General features: G+C 43.8%; 1 protein-coding gene and 1 pseudogene across 50 annotated transcripts in view; both read left to right on the top strand.

Annotated features, from left to right (window-relative positions):
• APBB2 (amyloid beta precursor protein binding family B member 2) overlaps positions 1 to 25,768 on the top strand; it is a 409,320-nt gene that overhangs the window by 334,490 nt on the left and 49,062 nt on the right. The gene's annotated exons all lie outside the window — the stretch shown is intronic.
• On the top strand, positions 16,884 to 16,994 carry LOC123573829 (small nucleolar RNA U13; annotated as a pseudogene).

Below are 25,768 nucleotides of genomic sequence, written 5' to 3'. Positions count from 1 at the left end.
TTTATTTTTAGAGACAGGGTCTTGCTCTGTTGCCCAGGCTGGAGTGCAGTGGCATGATCATCACTCACTGCAGCCTCCAAATTCCTGGGCTCAAGCGATCCTCCTGCCTCAGCATCCTGAGTAGCTGGGACTACAGGTGTTTTTTTTTTTATTTTTGTAGATACGGGTCTCACTTTGTTGCCCAGGCTGGTCTTGAACTCCTGGCTTCAAGCAGTCCTCCCACTTCAGCCTCCCAAAGTGCTGGGGTAGCAGGTGTGAGCCCCTGTGCCTGGCTAGGTTGTTTTTAAAAAGGCCTTCGTCACACGTACTTTATGTTCTCGTTTTCATGCCAGTGCTGTTCTGCTGCTTTGTTTTGACTTCTTTTGAAAACACTGCTGAATTTTGGGGAGGAGTTCAGGGATCCTGAGGAATATTGGGATTAATTATTTAGAATATGCAAAACTTTGACTCACAGGTTTTTAGATTTAAAAGGTGCTTTAGTATCAGTGTCTTTCAGTCTCTTTATTTTAGAGGTTAGGAAACTGAAGACAGAAGAGCGTGATTACCTTAGATGACCCATGTAGTTCATGGCAGAGCGAAAAACACACCCCAGGTATTTTTGCCAGCCCAAATGGGAAGCTACTCTATTAATCTTGACAAGAGATGGTGAATAGTCTAAATGTCCCAGGGTTGGCAGGGGAGGAGAGGCTGGGTCTGTGTCCTAAATACTATGCTAGACAGCAGCAGGACACAGAAGGCAGTGGCATGGTCCCTATCCTTACAGTCTGGCTTCTTCATTGAGGAGATAAGACCACATGAGTGAATCGAAAGCAAAGGTGGTGCCTGAGCACCATGTGCCTGAGGACTGTTTTTGTGGGTCCATGAGCTGAGAATAGTTTCCACATTTTCAAAGCATTAAGAAAAAGAATGGGGGACCCAGGTATGGGAACTCAGCACAGCCCAACTCTTCACAGAAAGAACATTTGAGTAATAACATACTCAGAATAGAATGAGGCGATCTTTGTAGCTGCTGTATATAGAAAGTCGTTGCGGAAAAGGCCCATTTTTTTTGGCAGTCTCTATTTCCTTTCCTAACTGTGTCTTCTACTAGCAGCATTTGGGGGTACCTGAAAGCACTGCTCAGCCTTGCTGCTGTTCCTTAGAGCTAAACTTGAGTAAGTTTTTCTTTTTTTTCAGATGGAGTTTCACTCTCGTTGCCCAGGCTGGAGTGCAGTAGCATGATCTCGGCTCACTGCAACCTCAGCCTCCCAGGTTCAAGTGATTCTCCTTCCTCAGCTTCCCAAGTAGCTGGGATAATAGGCACGTGCCACCATGCCCAGCTATTTTTTGTATTTTTAGTGGAAGTGGGGTTTCGCCATGTTGGTCAGGCTGGTCTCGAACTCCTGACCTCAGGTGATCCGCCCACCTCGGCCTCCCAAAATGCTGGGATTACTGGTGTGAGCCACCGTACCCGGCCATTTTTTTTTTTTTTTTAAAGGAATGAGGTCTTACACTGTTACCCAAGCTACAGTGCAGTGATGTGATCATAGCTCACTGCAGCCTTGAACTCCTTGGGCTCAAGTGATCCTCCCGCCTTGGCCTTCTGTGTATTATAATAGGGTATAGGCCAGGCTGCTGCCACAAGTACTCTGCAGTCCACTGGCTTCAGTGCCAGAAGTTAGTTCTCATGCCACAGCTGCAGTGGGCACCGCCACCTGGCAGAACAGCTCTGTGCCACTCAGGGGCTCAGGCTCCTTCCAGATTGTTGCTCTGCCATCCCTCAATTGTCATCCTGGCCTGACCAGGCCAAGTGACTTGTCTCCAAGTTGAAGACACCTGGAACTTGCACACCTCAGGTACAGTCACATTCCATTCACACCCCACTGGCCACACTCAGCTGCAAAGGACTCTGGGAACTAGAGTCTGTAGTTGCATAGACATTTGCCAAGTTAAAACTCAACCACCAAAGAAGAAGTTTAACAGCTAATGTTCTGACGCAGCGTGAAAACCAGTCGCCTCAGGTTTCTCACTCCCACGGCCTGTTGCTTCCTGTACTAGAGTCATTAAGCAGCTGTCCCCCCAGCTCCAAACCCACACTTCCCCACTCAGCTTTGTGATGCTGGGGCTGGGACTCTGCAAACCATGCTCCTGCTTCTCTCGTCTGCTACCTGTTAGACTGACGACTGTGCAGCACTCGAAGGCGAACTGCCAGGTGGAGGAGGAAGGAGGAACTTGCTCCCTCCTTTGCTTCCTATTTCTCTGAGCACCATCCTAGAAACACATCTTTATCCCAGTTGCATCGGTTCTGAACCCAGTTTGCAGTTTCTCCAACTTCACAGAAATGCAGAACTGGCTTCATCACATGCCTTCTTCAGAGGTTCCAGCACAATCAGCAGTCAAGCCCTCTTTTTAGGTCTCGGTCCTGGCCCTGGGGTCCCTCCTTCAAGCCTGGGGGCACCACCAGCAGCCAACAATGCCTCTTCCTCTGCAGTCAGAGGTTTTTCTCCAGGAGGTTCTTCCGTGATGCTTCTGTGTTTTAATGATTACAACCTCTCTCCTCTCTTCCCTCAGCCCTGCAGGTCAGAGCCCCCCTCTTGCAGTTGCAGCCTCCATGGGAGCTTTCTCAGGATCCCCTTTTGCCATTGTAGTTACTAGTTAAAATTCTTTGTGCTATTCTCCGTTCAAATGACTGGTGTGGTTTCTGTCTCCTGCCTGGTCCTGCCTGTCCCCTCCCTGGTTGACCTTTAAGATTGAATTAGCCCTGAATAAAAAGGACAGCCACTCACACAGTGCAGAGTCTGTGCGCCATATGGAGGGCAGTCAGGAACGCTTTTCTGAGCAAGCCAGTGTGGCTTTTTCTGTTTAACTACACCACACTGCAGGTGACACCGCAGCCCCTGTGCCAAGGAGGCTTCCCTTCTAAATTAGTAGAAACTGTCCGTGATAAAGGGCAGTGTTTTAGGTGACAGTGATTTAGAAATGGGTCTTAGCCGGGCGCGGTGGCTCACACCTGTAATCCCAGCACTTTGGGAGGCCAAGGCAGGTGGATCACTTGAGGCCAGTAGTTAGAGACCAGCCTGGCCAACATGGTGAAACCCCATCTCTACCAAAAATACAAAAATTAGCCAGGTGTGATAGTGCACACCTGGAATCTCAGCCACTTGGGAGGCTGAGGCAGGAGAATCGCCTAAACCTGGGAGGCAGAGGTTGCAGTGAGCCAAGATCACGCCGCTGCACTCCATCCTCGGTGACGGAGCGAGAGTCTCTATCCAAAAAAAAAAAGAAAAAAAAGAAAAGAAAAGAAAAAAAGAGAGAGAAAAGGAATAATGGGTCTCTCTTGTTTTTGAGCTGATCCGAAAGTTATCTCTGTTTCTTCTTGGTCATTGTTTTTTTTTCCCTAGGAGTGATTAGGTGGGGTCTCGGTTTGGAAGAAGTAGAGTTTCCTGATGACATCTGGTAGGGGATTCTCTGAGCCAGACAGTAATGAAAGATTGATGGAATTCCAAGTCTGCCGATGAAAGTTTAATCTATGGTATGTGCTGTCTTGCCTCAGGGAGAAAAGTCTTCAGGGAGGAGCAATAATTCTCTCCCTAAACTACAGTATTGTCTTGACCTCTAGAGTTAATTTCTCTTTAATGCAGCTCCATGATAAGCAAAGGCATCACGATTTACTTGACCATTTTGCTGACTTACACTGTGGTTCTATTTTCTCTCTTTAAAAGTGGCTTCCGTGCCTTCCATTAATCATGATGGGATGCTTGCGATACTTTCAGCACAGAATAACCTTTAAGGAAAGACATTGTAAGTGATTGTCCAAGAACAGTTTCCCTTAGAGGAAAGTGGGAGGGCATTTTCAGACAGATTGTTCATGGCGGTACTGTCCCTGTTCATGAATTATGAAGACGACAGTTTCTCCTGAGAAATACATCATCCATTTTGGTAACTCTGGCTCAAAGCATAGTTCAGGATTTCTTGTGAACATGTTTCAGTAACAGCCAGTGAAGTGTGGGGGCTTGAGGCTGTTGTGTCAAGACAGAGCAGAAAAGTCTGATGATGATCTCTGAACAGCGTCCTTCTGGCACTTCCCCTGAGTCCTGAGCCAGACAAAGGATGGGCCTTTCTGGATGCAGAGCGAGGGAGATCCATCATGTTTGATTCTCTGTGTACATCCTCAAAGTGCCATGATCTTCTTTGAATACTTGGAGCATCCCAGGAAGAGAAGAGTCATTTGAGTAAAGAAATAGCCTAACAACCCATGTAAACATGGGTGAGTGTTTTTGAGAACAGAGGAAGTCGTAACCATGATAACCCAGAGCTTACGCAGATGTTCAGTGCATGGTTAGGTGCTTGAAGAATTACTAAAAGCCTTGTGTTGTTGCAAAGGAAGGTGCAGTTACCACTTTTCATACACGAGTTGTCACCTGGAATATTTTTACTCAAATGTCATCATCCTGATGATTTTTGGTTTCCTGGGGAGTCCAGTGACTATGAACTTAGTGCAGCACAGTTCGTCACTGGGGAAGAAGAATTTGAGAACATCAGGTGGAACTCAAGGAGTCTCATTGTGTATAATTATGTCAAGTTTTTGAGAGCTAGAGAAGGTGAAGAGAAGGAATACTGGAGTAGGAATCTCACCATTTGCAATGTAATCGTGCCTCTTCCCTTGCACTGATGCTGGGGTACTCTGTGTCCCACTCTCTCCACCCGCAGTGGAGATCATCTCTGGGGTAGCTGAAATATGGAGGTGCTTTCATGCAAGGATCACAAGTGCCATCATTCCCAGTGGCACTCTTTTTATTAACATAGTAATATTTCCTCGAAATACTGTCCTGGGTCTGTTGGGTGCGGTGGCTCATGCCTATAATCCTAGCACTTTGGGAGGCTGAGGCGGGCAAATCACCTGAGGTCAGGAATTTGAGACCAGCCTGGCCAACATGGCAAAACCCTGTCTCTACTAAAAATACAAAAATCAGCTGGGTGTGTTAGCTCATGCCTGTAATTCCAGCTACTTGGGAGGCTGAGGCAGGAGAATCACTTGAACCCAGGAGGCAGCGGTTGCAGTGAGCTGAGATCGTGCCATTGCACTCCAGCCTGGGCTGCAGAGTGAGACTCCATCTCAAAAAAAAAAAGAAAAGAAAAAAATATATTGTCCTGGGTCAACCATAACATATTATTAAAAATAAGGAGAAATTTAACATGAGAGCTTAGTATTGTTCTCTTTTACTTTTAATATCTAGAAATTATCTCTAATTAGTTCATAGTGAGTCTCGACTAACGAGTTGGTGACTCTTCATAGAGTTCCCTAGAGCTATTTGATGCTGCCCTTCGAAGGCTAAAATTGTTGTTTAGAGCCCCTGAAAATGGCTTTGTATTTTTCTAACCCTCTTATGAAGTCAGAATTGGTGTTTACGTATCAGAGCTGTGAACTCAAGCCTTGGAATGGCTTGTGTTCGGAGGAGTTATTTTTTGATAAAGAAAAGTGAGAATGTAGAATTACCCTGTCATGAATTTGCAGCTAGCCTTTGGGTGGACTGAAAAAGTCTTGGTCACTTGGGAGCCAAGGGTTCCTGCTGCTGTCGTACGTGAGTCCACGTGAGGCTGCACCAGTTTCCCTCTGGGACCCACGTTCTAGTCTCCTCCTGCTCACTGGCCTCTCTGTGAAGATAAGAAGACAGTAGAGTTATGTTCCCTGCAGTCCCTTGAAGCAGCACACATACTTTGGGCTCAGGCACTGGGTCCCGTGTTTCTTTGTTGTAACTTCAACTGGGAATTCTGTTCTTCTAGGCTATTCACCAAAGAGTGGCCTAGGGACGTGCTTGTTTGAAAAGGGAAGACAGGAAAGGAAATCAAAGACAAGAATTAGGAAATTGAATCCAGAGTCCTCAAGCAAGAGCCCAATTTCCAAGAGTAAAAAGGTCTTGGGAACAGAATCATGCAGGCGCGGTCATGGCAGCCAGAGGACGGAAACACCAAATCACATGTGGGGCCAAAGAAAACGAAGGGAGCCAGAGAGTCGACTTAAAATGGAAAGAATAAACCTCTCCAAACCCAGGAAGAATGATTGAGGCTATAAATAAAGGAACACAGAGTGAGGGACAGACTCATTCTGTCTGCTCTGACACCATTCACCCATCTAGAGGAGTGTGATGGGGGAGGGGAGAGTCAGAAAAATAAAACCCAGAAAATGTTCTCATTCAGTCAGAAATTTTATACCAGAAATACTCCAAAGAGGAAGAAACATTTGAAAGTCCTGAGGTGGGACAGGATGAGGTAGGGGGCACAGGTACAGTCTCTGAGGGAGATCCGGACAGGAGGGATGGCAGGGACACAGTGGATGAAGACGGATGCTGACATGGCAAACAGACAGGTAATGTGATGGGGACGACAAAGCGAAGCAGACACAGGCACCTTTCTCTCGTGGGCAGTGCGTTAGATAAGCTTCTGATTGCTTCTCTTTTTTTTTTTTTTTTGCTTTTTTGTTCTGTTTGGAATAGAGTCTCACTCTGTCATCCAGGGTGGAGTGCAGGGGCAAGATCTCGGCTCACCTCCACCTCCCAGGTTCAAGTGATTCTCATGCCTCAGCCTCCTGAGTAGCTGGGATTACAGATGTGTGCCACCACACCCAGCTAATTTTTGTATTTTTGGTAGAGACGGGGTTTCGCCACGTTGGCCAGGCTGGTCTCGAACTCCTAGCCTCAAGTGATCTGCCTTCCTCAGCCTCCCAAAGTTCTGGGATTACAGACATGAGCCACCAAGTCCAGCCTGATGGCTTCTGTAGTGCTCAGCCACCCACCCTGTCTTGCTGAGTCCGCCCCTTTAGGAAAACGTTCCAGCTGCATTTTCAAGGGCTACTTTTTCTCTGCACCAAGCACCCTGCCCACTGGAGAGCCATCTTCAGGCAGGGCTCATGAGCCTCATGCCCTGAACCCTGAGCTGCCCTGCCCGGAGTGTGGCAGGTCATGATAGAGTTAAGAGTCACTTTGCCACTGGACAATAGTTCCTGACACGTGGCTCCTACCTCTCTGATCCCTAAATCCTTCTTGCCTCTTCCCTAAAGGAGAGCTCCTGAATGTGAATTTGTTGGAAACAACACCGGAAAACTGCAAGTCTCAATCTTCAACTCAGCAGAATCAAACGTTCCTGTGTGGTCCTAAAACCAGGTCTGTCCCAGCAGGTGAACTAAACAGGGCACAGCAGGATGAGTTTGCAGGAATTTTATATATAGCACCGATGAAGTCATTAATGCCATTTTTCAAAGAGTTGACCCTTCTTTGATTACCAAATCTGTGAAATAGAGATTTAGTTCAGATTGAAAGTATCTGATCCCCTCTGACCCTGGCTGTCAGCACTACACCCCTACATGACACCTTGATACAGACCTGGAATGAGGATGGGAACAAGGATGAGAGGGCACATGTCATCCCTGAGTCCATAAGCAGCATCTGAGCTCCAAAGAATTGAGTTGTCTTTTGAGAGAAGCCTCTTTCCTAACCACATGCCACAAGGTTATAGGGGGTGTGGCCCAACCTTGGCTAACCTAGGCTAGGCCACCTTTGCTCTCAGATGGGTAACAGCTGTCTGCTGGGATGCCAAGGCAAATCTGTTATACTCCACATTGGCCAAGATGGAGAGTATCATCTTGAAACATCACACTCCTGACCCCATTTTCAAAGCTGTTCTTTGTATTCATTCTCCCATGTTCTCCATTCATACATTCACTCATTTCAGTATGTGTTCATCCACTGGACTTACGCTGAGCCACCATGGTTAATGGCTCTGCCATCTAGTCAGCCATACAGGTCAGCAGTGTAGGAGCCCCTGACCCTGCTCCTGTGGGTCCTCCCCACCCACAGTGGTGGTCAGTCCTAAGGAGTCTACCTCCTTAATACCTAGGTCAGAGTTAAAAACAGGCAATCATATCGACAGTGTGTAATGATTCAAATATCCATCAGCAGGTAAATAGATAAACAAACCATGGTGTATCGTACAACAGATATCTATACAGCAGTGAAAAGGAACCAGCTGTTGATACAGTCGGCCCTCTATATCTGCAGATTTCCTACATTGACACATTCAACCAACTGCAGATGGGAAATATTTGGGAAAAAAAAATACACAATGAAAAATAATACAAGTTTTTAAAAACAACACAGTATAACACTTATTTACGTAGTTTTGCATTGTATTAGGTATTATAAGTAATCTAGAGATTATTTAAAGTGTACAGGAAGATGTGCATATGTTATATGCAAATACTGTGCCATTTTATATAAGAGGCTTGAGCATCCTTGGGGGTCCTGGAACCAATTCCCTGCAGACACCAAGGGACAATGGTATACACAGCAACATGGTGAATCTCACAATAATTGTGCTGAGTGAAAGAAGCCAGATCAGAAAAAAAGGTAGCGTGTGATTGCATTTATGTAAAATTCTATAAATGCAAGGTAAACTAATTTGTGGTGACAGAAGGCAGTTCAGTGATTACCTGGGGAAGGACAGAAGGCAGGGATTATAACGAGGCAGGAAGTATCTTTGAGAGTTACAGATAAATTCATTATGTTGATGGTGGTAGTAGTTTCACAGGTACATATATATATGTCAAAACTTATCAAATTGGATATTTTAAATATATGCAGTTTGTTGTATATCAATTATACTCAATAAGGTTGTTTAAAATAAAAGTTTTAAAATATGCAGTGAGTGCATACCAAAGATTTATTTAACTCATGAGCCAGCTACCAACACCAGTTCAAAGGAGCCTAAGGAAAGCTGAGAATCTTCTAAACCTGATAACCAAGCCACCAGGAAGCACGTGTGCTTTCAAGAATTTGGAAAGGTTTCAAAAAACCTCAAGCCAGGAAGAATCACACACATACACAAACACACACGTCCTGCTGCCTAGACACAGCCTAATAAAACAGTTGAAACCAAAGGCATAACACAAATCATAACAGCAGCTAGAAGAAAAGAGAAAATGCTCGAATAGATGACTAAGGTGGATACAAAACTGATTAATGTCCTACTGGTAATGAAATCCTCACTTTTGGGGTTTTGTGTTTTTTTTTCTTAGCAGAAAGTTGCAAAAATTACTTGTAACATATTAATGTTCTACAAATTAACAACTACTCTCCCAGAGTCTGAGCCCTAATCACTAACCAGCAAAGTTAGATGAAAATACAATTCCCTAGAGCTGGGCTGTTCATTTCGGTGAAGGCCTTGAGCACTTGAAATCTAGCTGGTCTGAATTGAAATGTGCTGTAAAGTATAAAATACATGCCAGAATTCACAAACATTGTATTAAAAAGATGTAAAATGTCCCATAACAGTTTCATATTGATTACACATTGAAATGATAGTGTTTTGGACATACTAGCTTAAATAAAATATTAAAATTAATTTCACTTCCATTTTCCAATTGTTTAATGTGACTACTAGAAAATTTTAAATTACTTAATGTGGCTTGTATTGTATTTCTGTTGGACAGCACTGCCCTAGTGAAGTTAGTAATCCTTAGGAGGGTCTGTTAAGTATTGCTCTACTGTGACATTGAAAGACACAGTCCTCCTTTTGTCTTATTTCCAAGTGTTGGTTAATTTTTCTTAACTACTTCTTATGCCTATTCCTCCACCCCTGATCTTTAGCTCCCATCTGTCTCTGTGTCCTTGACAATCTGCAACCCAAGTGATTTTTCTGATGGGTAAAAAGACATGACATGTTCCCTGCTGCTCAGGATGGAGCCAAACCCCACGGTGTGATATGGCCGGTCTCACCCCTGCCTGTCCCCATCCCAGGCAGCACAGCTGAGCCAAGCACTTACCCAGCTGCACCGGACTGTGCCTTCACACACTTAGCTAACAAGAATGTCACACAACAGTTCTCATTTGCACTGTGTGCCCTGCCCTTTGATTTTTTTTTTTCTTTGCTACTCTTTTAACTTCTAAAATGCCGTTTGTGACCCCTGATTGGTCATAGTTTGAATAACACTGAATCTTGGTCAAGTTTTCTAAGAAGTTTTTAAGCTGAGCACTCTACCAGCTTAGTAACTGATGTTTAAAGAAGAGGAAATTCCACACTCACATCGTTTTGGGAAACACTGTAGGCAATGTCCTGCTCTCAGAGAAAGCCCCTAAAACCTCAGCTGCTGAAGGCTCTGAGCTGTCCCGCAGTCAACACTAGATAAGCAGAAGACATATTATTGGCTTCGTTATCAGTGAACCTTCAGAGGGCCAGCACTTCTGGGACCCACCAGGTCAGAAAACATGGTTCTAGGGATTCTGAATGAGAACATTGTTATCTGGGCACAGGATAAGGAAGCTAGATTTTCAGACTTTCATTTACTTAGCCCCGCCCCTGCCTCCTGTGCCTTCCCTGAAAAGTGTTGTGTTCTTATGAACAGCACTTCCACTGCATTCAATGCAGTAGTAAGTGATGATCCCATGATGGAAATCTCTCCTTCTTTGGTAGTATCATCACCAAAGACGTCCTTTTTATTGTTAAATTGCCCTGGGATAAAAAACTGAAATGCAGGTTTCTTTTAGATTTCAGTCTCTAGAAAATATTGTCTGTCAAAGGATTTGCATGTAAGAATTTGGTTAACAGGGAAAATTGTATAGTTTATCATGTTTCCCTTTTTGCTACAAAGTTTCAAGTTAAATTAAACCCTCAATTGCAGTAATTAAATCAGATAGAATCATATAACATTGCTGTTTTTGTGAATCAGAAATGGTTGAATGTGGTTCCAACTAATATTTTGCCTAATTTATAGAATTACTTTCTCTTCCTTATATTTGGCTTTAAATTTTACTTTTCTAAATTTATGATAGGCTGTGTGTGCCTTTTATTGTAAGCCACTTAATTCTTTTGGGAAGGAAATGCCATATAAATTTTGGTAAATAAACAGAGTTCAATTGTAATGCCCCATTAACCAGTGAGTGTTTAAAATACAGATTTTTTCTCTGACTTCTCTATTATTCAATAATTGGGAAATGCTATGCATTCTAAAACAGGAGTATTTTGAGGATTTTTTTCCTTCTGTAAAATCCCTAAGCAGCTAAAAGAGCACAATGTTCAAAATTTATCTCTACAGCTAATTAATATTTATTGACCTATCCAAATGACACTTGTGGCCTTCCCCATTAATCAGAGAATCGTAGTGTCATAGAACCACCTCAGCCCTAGAGGTACTTGCTTGCCAAACAAGTTTGGCAAGGAATCCCACCAGGAATCCCATTGTGAAGATTAGCAGCAATTGCTAAAAGCATTATAGCTAATGGATGCTGTGAAATTTCTTAATATATTTCCCCCAACAAATTCAGTGGCATAGTGTAATTGTCTCAGCCCCTTCTTACCTAAAGGAAATGTCCTGATTCATCTCTCTACAGCTTTGAGCTTGCTTTGTCTTCTTCACTGATGTAAGAGAAGGTGTAGAAGTTATTTATTAAGAAAAATAAAACCTGATACTATTTATTAAATTCACTAAGTCAAGGGTTAAAAATAAAGAGGGAAATTTTTTTAAATAAAAGATAAGGTTTAAATATGTCTACCCTGTACAAATTAGAGTGCTGCTTTAAAAAAAAGAGAAGATACATATCTTAAGTGGTCAAATCTTGGGTCACTTCTAATCATAACATTGTTAATCATTCTCTTAGGCCCCAGAACTGGTAGAGCAGATTATACCACAGAAGTATGCTAACCAGGGCAGGAGGATAGAAATGGCTCTCATCATCCATATAGGGTACTATCTTTTTTTTGTTTTGTTTTGTTTTGTTTTGAGATGGAGTCTTACTCTGTTGCCCAGGCTGGAGTACAGTGGCACGATCTCAGCTCACTGCAACCTCCGCCTCCTGTGTTCAAGCAGTTCTCCTGCCTCAGCCTCCTGAGTATCTGGGATTATAGGCATGCAACACCACGCTTGGCTAATTTTTTGTATTTGTAGTAGAGACAGGGATTCACCATGTTGGCCAGGCTGGTCTTGAACTCCTGACCTGAGGTGATCCACCCGCCTCAGCCTCCTAAAGTGCTGGGATTACAGGCATGAACCACTGCACCCAGCCCCATTTTTTTTAAACCTTTATCATTATAATTTAACCAGATTTCTTCCTGTGTATCTTACAGTGATCTGTAAAGTTGGCTTTCTTCATGTCCAAGGCCACATCTTCCTCATTCCTAACTTGAGATGTCAAGCCATGGAATTCCTTTTCTCCCTCCTTGTTCCTCTATTGATCCCATCTAGCTTTCTGGGGATTTACTGGACACTCATGTATTCAGTCCCTAGCATGTGTCTGCCACTATGCTTGGCATCAAGGATGTGGCCATGAATGAGAACACCATGGTTCTTGCCCTCATGGGATGTACTAAGAGGAAGAGACAGGTAATGACATGGGCCCGTGAGTCCCAGGAAGCACTTTCTAACATGACTGTCAAGCCCTATGCCAGTATTATGTGACATCCCTGTCCTTAGGACTTACTGCAGGTCCCACCTGTTCTGTTAGCCTTTCTATCACCATTCGTGTCCTTCAGCACAGGCTAGGTTAGACTGTAATAACAACCAAAAATCTCAGTGGCTTGTAACAACTCTTCCTGCTAAATGTCCATGGTAGGTTGGCTGAAGACACGGCTTCCTGGGTCATTGTGCTCATTCTCTGTCTAAAGCTGATGATACAGTCACTATCTAGACTAGAGTATTGGCAACAATGGTGGCAGAAGGAAAAGATGGACTGACTCTGAACATTTCTGCTGGAAATGATGCTTAGTACTTTTGCTCACATTTCACTGGCCAAAGCAAGATGCGTAACTGCGCCTCACTTCAAGGAGTGGGGAAATATATGCCACCCCTACAAATGGGAGTGAATCTTCACAGCACACCGTGCCCTGTGCTGTCTTTCACCTCTGCAGTCATGCATGTCTTTATGGTACTAGATCTCTTCAACCTCGGGTTGTCACTAATGTCACAGATGTGTATGTCTCCCTGGTTAGACTGTGAATTCCTTGACGGCCAGTGCAATGTCTTATACTTCCTTGTGTGTGGTTCAACATGAGTGTTATACTTATATTAGATGCTTAAGAATACTTTTGATTATCTGAAGGGGAGAATAATCAGAACTGTGCACGTTTTGACACAATGGTTTACTGAAAGTCTCTGCACATTATCTCCATTAGTCCTTTCAGGACTATAGGGTGTAGCATTATGTCCCTTTTACAGATGAGGAAACTGAGACCTAGAACTTCTACACGACTTGCTCAGTTTTATACAAAAATGTGGCTGAACTGTGTCCGAAACCATGAATTCTAAATTAATGACTCAATGTTTCCTACTCCTTTTAGCTGTTAATATGGACACTGCAGTTATCTGGTGTGGAGGCCCACATGAGGGAAGGTAGAGGAAACTTCAGAAAAGGAGTTGAGGCCAGGTGCAGTGGCTCATGCCTGTAATCCCAGCACTTTGGGAGGCTGAGGCAGGCGGATCACTTGAGGCCAGGAGTTCAAGACCAGCCTGGCCAACGTGGCGAAACCCCGTCTCTCTTAAAAATACAAAAAGCAGCCTGGTGTGGTGACCTGCGCCTGTAATCCCAGCTACTCAGGAGGCTGAGGCAGGAGAATCCCTTGAACCTGGGAGGCAGAGGCTGCAGTGTGCCAAGATGGCACCAATACACTCCAGCCTGGGCAACAGAGCTAGACTCTGTCTTGAAAAAAAGAAAGAAAAAGAAAAGGAGTTGAGAGTGCCTGAGCAGAATGGGGGTTTATCTCTTGGTACTTGGGGCCCAGCAGAGCTGGGGTGTACTACATAGCAATAACTGCCAGCTTGTACTTAGCAGGTCAGTGTATTTGTTTGCTGTAGCTACAAATTACTACAGATTTACTGACTTAAAATAACAGAAATTTATTCTTTCACAATCTGGAGGCCCAGAAGTTCTGTATCAGTCTTCTGTTGTTTTTCTCTGTAAGAGACAGGGTTTTGCTTTGTCACCCATGCTGGAGAACAGTGGCACAATCATAGCTCACTGCAGCCTTAACCTCCTGGGCTCAAGGGATCCTCCCTCCTCAGCCTTCTCAGTAGCTGGGACTACAGATGTGCACCACCATGTTTGGCTAATGTTTTTTATTTTTAAAAAATTTTTTGTAGAGATAGGATTTCGCCATGTTGCCCAGGCTAGTCTTGAACCCCTAGGTTCAAGCGATCCTCCCACCTTGGCTTCCCAAAGTGCTGGGATTTTAGGCTTGAGACACCGTGCCAGGCCTCCACATCAGTTTTCCTGGGCCGAAATCAAGGTGTAGGCAGAGCTGCACTCCCTCTGGAGGCTCTAGGGAGGAATCTGTTCCGTGCCTCCTCCAGCTTGTGGTGGTTGCCAGCATTCTTTAGCTGTGGCTACATCACTGTCTCCTCTTCCAAGTATGTAATCTTGCTACCTCTCTCTTAGAAGGACACTTAAGACTGAATTTAGGACCCACTCAGGTAATCCAGGATAATATCCTCATGTCAAAATCCTTAGCTTAATCACATCTGTGAAGACCCCCTCACCACGCACCCCTTTATTTTATTTTATTTTATTTTTTTTTGAGATAGAGTCTCACCCTGTTGCCCAGGCTAGAGGGCAGTAGTGCAGTCTTGGCTCACTGCAGCCTTCACCTCCTGGGTTCAAGTGGCAATCCTCCCGCCTCAGACTCCTGAGTAGCTAGGACTACAGGCAAGAGCCACCATACCCAGTTAATTTTTGTGTTTTTAGTAGAGACGGGGTTTCACCATGTTGGCCAGGCTGGTCTTGAACTCCCTACCTCAGTTTGTCTGCCCACCTGGGCCTCCCAGAGTGCCAGGATTACAGGTATGAGCCACTACCATGCCCAGCCATTAAATATATATATATGGCTGGGTGTGGTAGCTCACACCTGTAATCCCAGCACTTTGGGAGGCTGACGTGGGTAGATCACCAGAGGTGGGAAATTTGAGACCAGCCTGGCTAACATGGTGAAACCTCGGCTCTCTACTAAACATACAAAATTAGCTGGGCATGGTGACGCGCGCCTATAACCCCAGCTACTTGGGAGGCTGAGGCAGGAGAATCACTTGAATCCAGGAAGTAGAGGTTGCAGTGAGCTGGGATCATGCCACTGCACTCCAACCTGGGTGAGAGTGAGACTTGGTCTCCAAAAAAAAACAAAAAAAGTATGTGTGTGTGTATATATAATCTATATAAGGTAACACTTGCAGGTTCCAGGGATTAGGACCTGATTTCTTTGGGATTTTTTTTTCAGCCTTCTACAGTCAGGGCAGTGGGAGCCCCTTCTGCTACCCAGCTTTGCTCCTCCATCTTCCTCACCCAGCTGTCTTTCCTCCAGGTGGTACCAATTATATGGCATCTTAAATGAAAGGGCCTTTGGAGTCAGGCACACTGGTTGACTTCCTGATCTGCCTCTGTTAGCTGGGTGACCCTGAGCCAGTTACACACGGTGCCCCAGGGCCCTCTTTTGTAGAAATGGAAGCTTTGGAACCTTCATGCAGCTTGGTTATAAGATATTAAACGGCAGAGGGCTTGGCACGGGCCCCTGTCCCCTGGTGGGCACTCAGGAGAGAATGCTGTCCCTCCCTGTGCGCTGCCTCTCGCTCCGCCCTCCCTCATCTGCACTGGCAGCAGCGGGCACAGTGGGCTGGAGGCAGAGGATGCTGCTTGTTGAGATTCCTGGAGCACTTCCTCCTGTTTATTTTTCTCAGTGAAGTTAACAACAGACCACGTTTATTAAATAATGAATCATTCTTTCCTAGAAGGATTATTTCATTTCATGGGTGAGCAGTTTATTGCCAGAGAATGATGTCTTCCCCCAAAATGATGTATAACATGGTTTGGTACCTAAGTTTTTAGACACTTGAATGTTTTTTCTCTCTTCCACTTAAACTTGAAGGTGGTGAAATGTAGTGCATATTCATTCACACTCTGTTCATTTCAGGAGACACCCACAAGCAGGGTGGGGTGGCTGGGGCCCACTTCGACCTCATATTTTCCTGTTTCTACAGGACTATATAGAATATTTACTAAATACTAGGTATTCAGTAATAAATACCATAAGCCTTCCTAGGTAATTAGCCTGTTAAGAAAAGTAAGCAGTTGTATAATTGGCAAGGAAATTAATACAAACATCTAAACCAAGAAATATCAAGCCTTTTTTTCTTGGAATTTTTTTCATTTCACGTATATTCCTTGTCTGCCTTCAGAATCTAAAATTCTGGCCCACTTTGTTTATAGAGTAGTCCCTTTAGATATTGGCCTTATTTTTAGGCCTCTTTTTCTTTTTTTTTTTTATTTTGGAGACAGAGTCTCAACCCAGGCTGGAGTACAGTGGCAAGATCACAGCTCACTGCAGCCTGGATCTCCTGGGCTTCAGTGATCTTCCCACCTCAGCCTCCAGAGTAGCTGGGATTACAGGCATGTGCCACTTCACCCAGCTAATTAAAAAAAAAAATCATATTGATGGGGTCTTGCTGTGTTGCCCAGACTAGTCTCAAACTCCTGGCCTCAAGTGATCCTCCTACCTGAGCGTCCCAAAGTGCTGGGATTACAGCTGTGGGCCACTGTGCCCAGCCCATGTTAGTCCTAGGGCTAGGATTACTTGCCATTACCGCACACTGTTGATTATTATAGCTATATATGCAGCTTTAAAATTGGCTACACTGATTCCTTCTACTTTATTCTTCTGTTTATAGGCAGGTGCCTGTAATCCCAGCTACTCAGGAGTCTGAGGCAGGAGAATCACTTGAACCCGGGAGGTGAAGGTTGCAGTGAGCCGAGATCGTGCCACTGCACTCCAGCCTGGGCGACAGAGCAAGACTCTGTCTCAAAGAAAAAAAAAAAAAAAAAGAAAGGTGGTGTGGGGACAAATCAAGGTAACACATGTACAAGAAATAAATATTATTGATCCTTTAGTAGTTCATAAGGTTCATAAGCATGGTGATTGGCCTTTCATGTGCATGTCTGAAATGTGCCTTCCACAAACCTTGTTACAAAGTTGGCACACAACCATTGATGTGAAAGAAAAAAGATGAAAATAAGAGGTCCTTGGTGGCAAAAATAATAAAATGGCTCTTTGGTGGTTAAAAGGACCAATTTGGTCCAATCTCAACTCTTTAAATAAAAAGGAATTTTGCTTCAGGTAAGTAATTTAGCTCCTTTGTGGAAAGTTCTTTGACTTCTAAGATGATTCAGAATTTGGAATTACTGATTTAGTCTTCTGACTGTATCAGGAGTCTTTAAATATACATTTTCCATTCAATTAATAAGTCATGAGTCCTGTTAATTTATCATCAGTGCAATCAGAAACCATCAAAGTAGACTCTGAGTTGCCAGCCTTTACTTCTGGTTAATCCTGACACATCTCATATGTCATGGATTTCTGAAATTCTGAAACTGAGATTGCTTATGGTTCCGATTGGTCACTGGATTGTTGTGTTCCTAAAGAAAGATTATACAGCTCACTTCAATGATGCAGTTTCCCCTCTTTTCCTCAAAAAATTTTGTACATGAGTGAAGAAAGCAGAATCTGTGGTCCCGTAAAGCAGTGATGCTCAAATTCAGGTGCATGTCAGAATCCACTGTGGGTCTTTTTCAAACAAAGCTGGCTCTGCCCCAGCCTCAGTGGTTCTGATTAATTCAGTAGATGTAGAGTGGAGCCTGAGAATTTGCATTTCTACTAAGTTCCCAAGTGACACTAATTCTATCTGTGGACCATACTTTAAAAATCAGCTGGGTGTGGTGGCTCACCCTGTAATGCCAACACTTTGGGAGACTGACATGGGAGGATTGCTTGAGGCCAGGATTTCGAGACCAGCCTGGGCAGCATAGCAAGACCCCATCTCTAAAAAAAAAAAAAAAATAGCCAGGCACGGTGTACCTGTAGACCTAACTACTCAGAAGGCTGAAAATTTAGAGCCCCTTTCAAGACCCTAGGAGGAGGGCTAGCAGTTAGATCACATGGTTTTTATAAAATGGTTTTGCAAAAGGAAGATATTTTTGTATTCTTAAAAAAAAAAAAAAAAAAAAAGGCCCCAGAAATTGTCTAAACTTTAGGTCCTACAAAACCTAGATCAGCTCCCTGGTAATTGATAAATATAATTAACTAATATATATGAAAGGAATACACACTGTACTCAAGAGAAGTTTTTTGTAGGCGAAGCAGTCCCTAAGTCCCAGGAATGAGGATACATGGGGACTTCATCTCAGAGAACAGGAGCCCCATATGTGAACTTTGTGTGGAACTTTAATTGAGTGAGCTTAATGGAGCATTTAGGCAGATGAAAATTCAAGTTGATCTTCACTCACCTGCTAAATGATCAGTTTGCTGTGTGTGATGTATCAATTTATTTGTGACAAGAGCAGACGATTTGGAGAATGAGACAGGTTCAGATGTTGGCTTCACCTCTTACAATTGAGTTCACTCATTCCCTCTGAGCCTATTTTGTTTACAAAAAGGGTGTTGGTAATAATAATAGCTAATTTAATAGGGCTAATGGGGTGCTATAGTGACATGATAGATATGACAAATGCTCTGAAGATAGAAAATGCTGCTCAGATGTTAGTAGCTATACAAAGCTAACAAATAGTATACTCATCGTTTATATTAATAGAATGACTAAAAGGCCATTCTGCTAGAGAAGGAGTCAGTAGACTTTTTCTGCAAAAGACCAGACAGTAAATAGGCTTTGTAGGTCATGCTGTCTCTGCCATGTTAGGCAAAAGCACCCACAGACAAGATATAAATGAATGTGCATGGCTGTGTTCCAATAAAGCTGTTATTTATAAAAACAGGTACAGAATGGTGATACACTAAAACTGATCTAAAAGAACACTGTTCGCTGGGCGTGGTGGCTCATGCCTGTAATCCCAGCACTTTGGGAGGCTGAGGCAGGCAGATCAGTTGAGGTCAGGAGTTCAAGACCAGCCTGACCAACACAGTGAAACCCCATCTCTACTAAAAATACAAAAAATTAGCCAGGCGTGGTGGCGCACACCCATAATCCCAGCTACTAGGGAGGCTGAGACAGGTGAATCGCTTGAACCATGGAGGCAGAGGTTTCAGTGAGTGGAGATCACACCACTATACTCCATCCTGGGTGACAGAGCAAGACTCTGTCTCAAAAATAAAATGAAATAATAAAAGGACACTACCCTTCAAATTAGGAACTTCCAATTGAATGTGAAGATAAAACAAATAACAGCAACCATATATGATGTTTTTATTTAAACTGAACACGGAAGGATCAAAATTATATCAGCCTCAGTTTCTGTGGCCTTCTAATGTAGCTGATATCTCTTTAGGGGATGAGGGCACATAGGTGGAATAGGAAAAGCAAACTGAGGAGGAGGAGAGAGGCAAGATTAAGAACAGTTGAGGGTGAAAATAGCCGCTTGTTTGTTTTTATGCTTCTTGGCACTGGAAGTAGTGATCATTGGGTAAGCTCCTGCTTAAACCATCCTCTGGGATTCAGCCTCAACAGTAAGCTCCTGAGCATGGAGTTTCGTGACCACCAAGAAAGTAAAGTGGTTCTATTTTGTAATCTCCTAATGAATTTTTAAAGATGACTGATGGTGTCCAGGTCTGTCAACATGGAAAACTGAGATAAACCCGTCAAGAGACAGTTGCCTATCCATCTTAAAAGGGAAGTTAATTATGAACCATGAATAGAGCCTCTATAATCATTCACATACAGGTTTTTGTGTGAATAGAAGTGTTCACTCGTCTTGGGTAAATACGTAAGAGTGGGATCACGTAAATACGTGTTGTAGGGTGACAGCATGCTTAAGTTCATGAGAAACTGCCAGCCCACTTTGTGAGGAGCTGTGCCATTTTGCATTCCCAACAGCAAAGTAAGAAAGTTCCGGTTGCTCCACATCCTCACCAGCAGTTGGCATTGCCAGGATTTTTTGGTTTGTTTGTTTGAGGGTGGTGGTGGTGGTGATCTTAGCATTCTAAAATGTGTGAAGTGGTAACTCACTGTGGTTTTAATCTGCATTTTCCAAACCAATGTTGAGCATGTTTCATGTGCTTGTGAAAAACATTTGTCTTCTTTGGTGACGTATCTGTTCAAATGTTATTGCCCATTTAAAAAACTGTGTTGTTTGTTTTCTTATTACTGACTTTATTCATAGTTGCCAAAACTGGAAACAGTAAAATACCTGTCAACTGGTAGAAGGATACACAAACTCTTGTACATCCATGCAAAAGAATTCTCAGCCATAAAAAGGAATGAACTGTTGATACACTCAACAATTACGCTAAGTGAAGGAAGCAAGTTTCAGAAAGCTAGGTATTACAGGACCCCCTTTATATGACATTCTGGAAAAGGCTAAACTGCAGGGACAGAAATCAAATCATTGGTGGGCTGGCAGTGAGGGAAAATTATTATTTATTTTTAAAGAACTTCTCTTGGCTTCACTCCCTAGCCCCTACTGTCTTACTCTCCTAACCCCACCTTCCCAGCCATGGGTTTAGTATCAGTTTCAGCTTGAGTTTCTGAGGCAGAAACACAAACATGATTTTGTTGAATTATAATCATGGAACTTGCCAGACAGCCAGCTTTGTCCTTGGCCCTCCATGACTCTGTCCCTATGTGTGCAGTATCCCGGTATTGCAAGTATTCCTTGCATTTCTGCCTTCCAGGGAGAGCAAGCCAGGGGGTTGAGTGGGGAGATGGTTGAACATTTTAAGAATTGAAAGGACCAAACGTGGTGGCTCACACCTGTAATCCCAGCGCTTTGGGAGACCAAAGTGGACGGATCACTTGAGGTCAGGAGTTCGAGACCAGCCTGGCCAGCATGGTGAAACCCATCCCTATTAAAAATACAAAAATTAGCTAGACATGGTGGCACATGCCTGTAATCCCAGCTACTTGGGAGGCTGAGGTAGGAGCATTGCTTGAACCCGGGAGGCAGAGGTTGCAGTGATCCAAGATTGTGCTACTGCACTGCAGCCTGGGTGACAGAGTGAGACCCTGTCTCAAAAAAAAAAAAAAAAAAAAAAGAGAGAGAGAATTGAATGTTATGCTCGTTCCCTTAGGATTCTGAACCACGGAGGATAACAATTTATGCTCACCCTCACTACCCCCTGCAGCAGTTAGGAAGAAGAGATGTGGTGGGTGGTGGGAAGATAAGTCAAATCTCTTTATAGTACAGGGAAGGCCAGGGAATGGCCCACAGTCTTTGGAGGAGTGAGAGGTTTTTTCTGCTGAATATTGCATGAAGAAAATGAGCTATGCTGCCTGTCTAGGGCTTGGGAATCTCTTCCACTTAACAAAGATTCTTGTTATACACATTTATTATAAATAGCCTTTGCATTTTATAGGGCTGAACAGGAAGACTCCAGGCCATTGAGCAGGTGAATTTCTTTTCCTTTTTTTCAAAATTTTTGTTAGAGTTGAGTTAAAGAGATACTGTGGCAACCCTGGAGGTCTTTTAGATAAAGGGCACATCCTTATGTGAGTGCAAGCTGAGCTTCTGCTGTGACTGATAAGTCTTGTGGGGCAGTGGGGGCTTTCTTTTACAAATACACATTATAGATTCCTCCAGGAGCAATAATCAGGTACACAGTGCTTTTTTCTTTCTTTCTTTTTATTGAGATGGAGTCTCACTCTGTCACCAGGCTGGAGTGCAGTGGCGCAATCTCAGCTCACTCCAACCTCTGCCTTCCCGGTTCAAGCAATTCTCCTGCCTCAGCCTCCTAAGTAGCTGAGATTACTCAGTGCCACCACACCCAGCTAATTTTTGTATTTTTAATAGAGATGGGATTTTGCTGTGTTGGCCAGGATGGTCTCCATCTCTTGACCTCCTGATCCGCCTGCCTCAGCCTCCTAAAGTGCTGGGATTACAGGCGTGAGCCACTGCACCTGGCCTACAGAGTGCTTTAAAATAAGTTGGGAATATTACTGTTAGTCCACAACTCCCTGACTTTCTTTTCTTTTTTTTCTTTCTTTTTTTTTTTGAGACGGAGTCTCGCTCTGTCACCCAGGCTGGAGTGCAGTGGCCCGATCTCGGCTCACTGCAAGCTCTGCCTCCTGGGTTCATGTCATTCTCCTGCCTCAGCCTCCCAAGTAGCTGGGACTACAAGTGCCCACCACCACGCCCAGCTAATGTTTTGTATTTTTAGTGGAGGTGGGGTTTTACCGTGTTAGCTGGGATGGTCTCGATCTCCTGACCTCGTGATCCGCCCACCTTGGCCTCCCAAAGTGCTGGGATATACAGGCGTGAGCCACTGTGCCTGGTCTTTTTTTTTTTCTTTTCTTTTCTTTTTTTTTCTTTTTTGAGACAGAGTCTCCCTCTGTCACCCAGGCTGGAGTACAGTGGTGTGATCTTGGCTCACTGCAACCTCTGCCTCTCGGGTTCAAGTGAATTCTCATGCCTCAGCCTTCCGAGTAGCTGGGATTACTGGCGTGCACCACCATGCCCAGCTAATCTTTGCATTTTTCATAGAAACGGGGTTTCACCATGTTGGCCAGGCTGGCCTCGAACTCCTGACCTCAAATGATCTGTCCACCTCAGACTCCCAAAGTGCTGGGATTACAGGTGTGAGCCATCGCACCTGGCCTCCCTCGCTTTCACTGTCCAAGCTCATTGAAGATCTTTTTTGCTGCTCATTTGTCCCTGTGGTCATGGTTTGGATGATTCACGTCTGGATTCTTGCTACTCAAAGTGGAGCCTCTGAATAAGAACTTGGGCATCACCTGGGATGTAGTTTTTAGGATGACAGGGCCCTACCCAGACCCACTGAATCAGAACCTGCATTTAACAAGTCCTCAGACAATGCATTTGCACACTGAAGTTTGAAAGGCATTGATCTACCTCAAGGTCCTGCCAAAACATCCCGCCTGCTCTGTTGATAACCTTGTTGTGATGTTACCGTCAGAAACGTACCCGTGGTGAATGCTTCTGCTGTCCACATAGGTGTGAGTATAGATGCACGCCACTTTGCCCCAAATGCACTTCATTTGTTAAGTGCTCAGTGCTGAACTGGGCACAAAAGATACAAAAACAAGTAAAGCATGGTTGCTGCCTTCAAGGAGCTCAGAGTGCAGAGCGGGACACAGGAAGAGCTGCAGCACCCCATTCTCCAGTGTCTTTATCTGTCATCTGACTTTCTCCACTGACACAAAGTACCAGTCCCCTTCTCTGGAAACAGCTTTGAATCCTCAACGTACAGCCCACCGAACACCTGCCTCCAAATCATTTCAGTCAGAAGGGACAGTACTTATGTGAAAAAAGCAGGGAGTCTGAGACCTACTGAGTCACACCCTCTAGGTGAGACTGTGGCATTGTCTTTCTTTTTTTTTTTTTTTTTTTTTTTTTTTTTGAGATGGAGTCTCACTCTGTTGTCCAGGCTGGAGTGCAGTGGCGTGATCTCGGCTCACTGCAACTTCTGCTGCCTGGGTTCAAGCGATTCTCCTGCCTCAGCCTCCCGAGTAGCTGGGATTGCAGGTGCCTGCCACTGTGCCTGGCTAATTTTTGTAGTTTTAGTAGAGACGGGGTTTCACCATCTTAACCAGGCTGGTCTTGGACTCCTGACCTCGTGATCCACCCGGCTCGGCCTCCCAAAGTTCTGGGATTACAGGCGTGAGCCACGGCGCCTGGCCAAAACTGTGGCACTGTTATTTTAAGTGTTAGGATGCACGTTATAGTTTGAGACCACTAACTTGGGTGCTGCTTTGATATTCTCTGATTATGCAAGTGTCATACAAATGGATGTTAAAATAGTCTCAAATATTTAAGGAATCCTTCAGGGATTCTCTTATCCTCAATTCATGAGATTTTGAAGCGGCTTCCAAGTTCAGAGCTGCTTTTATCTTTGGCTGAGGCAGTATAAGGATCTTTGTGGATGGTACTTAAGGATAGTTCAAATTCATATCTATATATTTTAGTAGCATGTTCTCTAGGAGCAAATGACAGTGCTTTGTTCTATAATGAGTTAACAGCATGAACAGTGTCATGACAATCCTGTGACTTTCTTGTTTAATGTTTGTACTTATCTAATCAAACAAATTGAAATTGGATTATGGCTGTTGCACGTTATATCAGTTATTATCCAGTTAAATGCAGGTCTGAAGGAAGTAAAATTGATTTTTCTATGCTACTTGGGGACATCATAGGTTATTGGTATGCTGGTTGAATTTTCAATTAGGTTTCTACGAGAGAAAGATGAGTGGTTAGGTTTGTTGGATTTTTTTTCTTTCTGTATTTTGTAAATAAACTGTGATATTTCATTCTAATTAGGAAGTCAGATGCCTTTTAAAAGTTGGGTGATCAGTTTCCATATTTTTATTTAAAGCATATCTGGCTTTTTAAAGTGTATCATAATTCTGATGAAGATTTTTATTTTTAGAAAGAAAAAAAAGAAAACAATAGAACATCTTCATAATAGTTACTACAGTAACAGCTACCATGTTTATCAGGGAATGAGCTGTAATATGTACCAGAATTTCACACATAATTGAACCTATCTTTCTATGAACCAGACCTGTTTTTAAGAAACTGCCTTTATTCCGTAAACACTGTTTGTGTGCCTGCTCTGTGCAAGCCCCATGCCCAGTTAGTAGGGATTCAGAGTTTATCTAACATAGATATCCTTCACAAAAACAGATGTTTTATTTTTATTCATTCATTCATTTATTTTAGAGATAGTATCTCGCTCTATAATACAGGCTGGAGTACAGTGGCAAGATCATAGCTCTCTGCAGCCTCAAACTCCTGGCAATACTTCTGCCTCAGCCTCCCAGGCAGCTAGGACAACAGGTGCAAGCTACCACACCTGGCTAATGTTTAAAAAAAAAAATTTTTTTTTTGAGACAGAGTCTTGTTCTGTCACCCAGGCTGGAGTGCAGTGGTGTGATCTCTGCTCACTGCAACCTCTGCCTCCCAGGTTCCAGTGATTCTCCTGCCTCAGCCTCCTGAGCAACTGGGATTACAGGCACATGCCACCACGCCCAGCTAATTTTTGTATTTTTAGTAGAGACAGTGTTCCACCATGTTTGCCAGACTGGTGTCGAACTCCTGGCCTCAAGTGATCCGTCCACCTTGGCCTCCCAAAATGCTGTGATTACAGGTGTGAGCCACCTGGCCTAATGTTTAAAATTTTTTGTAGAGATGTGGGTCTCGCTGTATTGCCCAGCTGGTCAGAAATATGTTTTGTTACTACTTAATGCATCAAAAGCAAAGCAGTGGGCCAGAGAACACAAAGGCAAGGATGACGAGCCCTCAGGAAGTAGGGAAAGGCCTCATGGGAGAGATGGCGTTTGTTTAATCTGGGACCTTAACTGGTAAATAGGCATTTGCAAAATGGAAATTTGTTATTTAAATCATTAAAGTATTATATGCTGATTACCTGGTCATTTAAAAAGATCTCTCAAAAAATAGTAACTCATTAAATTTAATCAATAGTGGATGTATTAAGCACTTACTGTATGTCAGGAAATGTGCTTACTGCTGAAAATACAATGGGAAACTGCCAAGTCAGAGAACAGTCACCGAGACCAGCCTCAGGTTTGATAATGTGCTGGAAGGACTCACAGAGCTCACTGAATGCTGTCATTATGCTTGTGGTTGTGGTTTGTCACAGAGAAAGGATTCTGATTAAAATCAGCCCAAGGAAGACGCACGTAGGACAGAGTCCAGGGAAGTTCTGAGCTTTCAGTTGTCCTCTCCCCACAGCGTCCTGGGCAGCATAACTTCCCTGGCATTGCCGTGTGACAGCAGCACAGAGTATTGGCAACCAGAGAAGTTCATCCAAGCCTTGGTGTCCAGGATTTTTATTGAGGCTCCAG

This window comes from Macaca fascicularis, chromosome 5, assembly GCF_037993035.2.
Source record: "Macaca fascicularis isolate 582-1 chromosome 5, T2T-MFA8v1.1".
NCBI lineage: Eukaryota > Metazoa > Chordata > Mammalia > Primates > Cercopithecidae > Macaca > Macaca fascicularis.
Note: the sequence above shows the minus strand (reverse complement) of the source record. Positions and strands in the feature narration are given on the sequence as shown.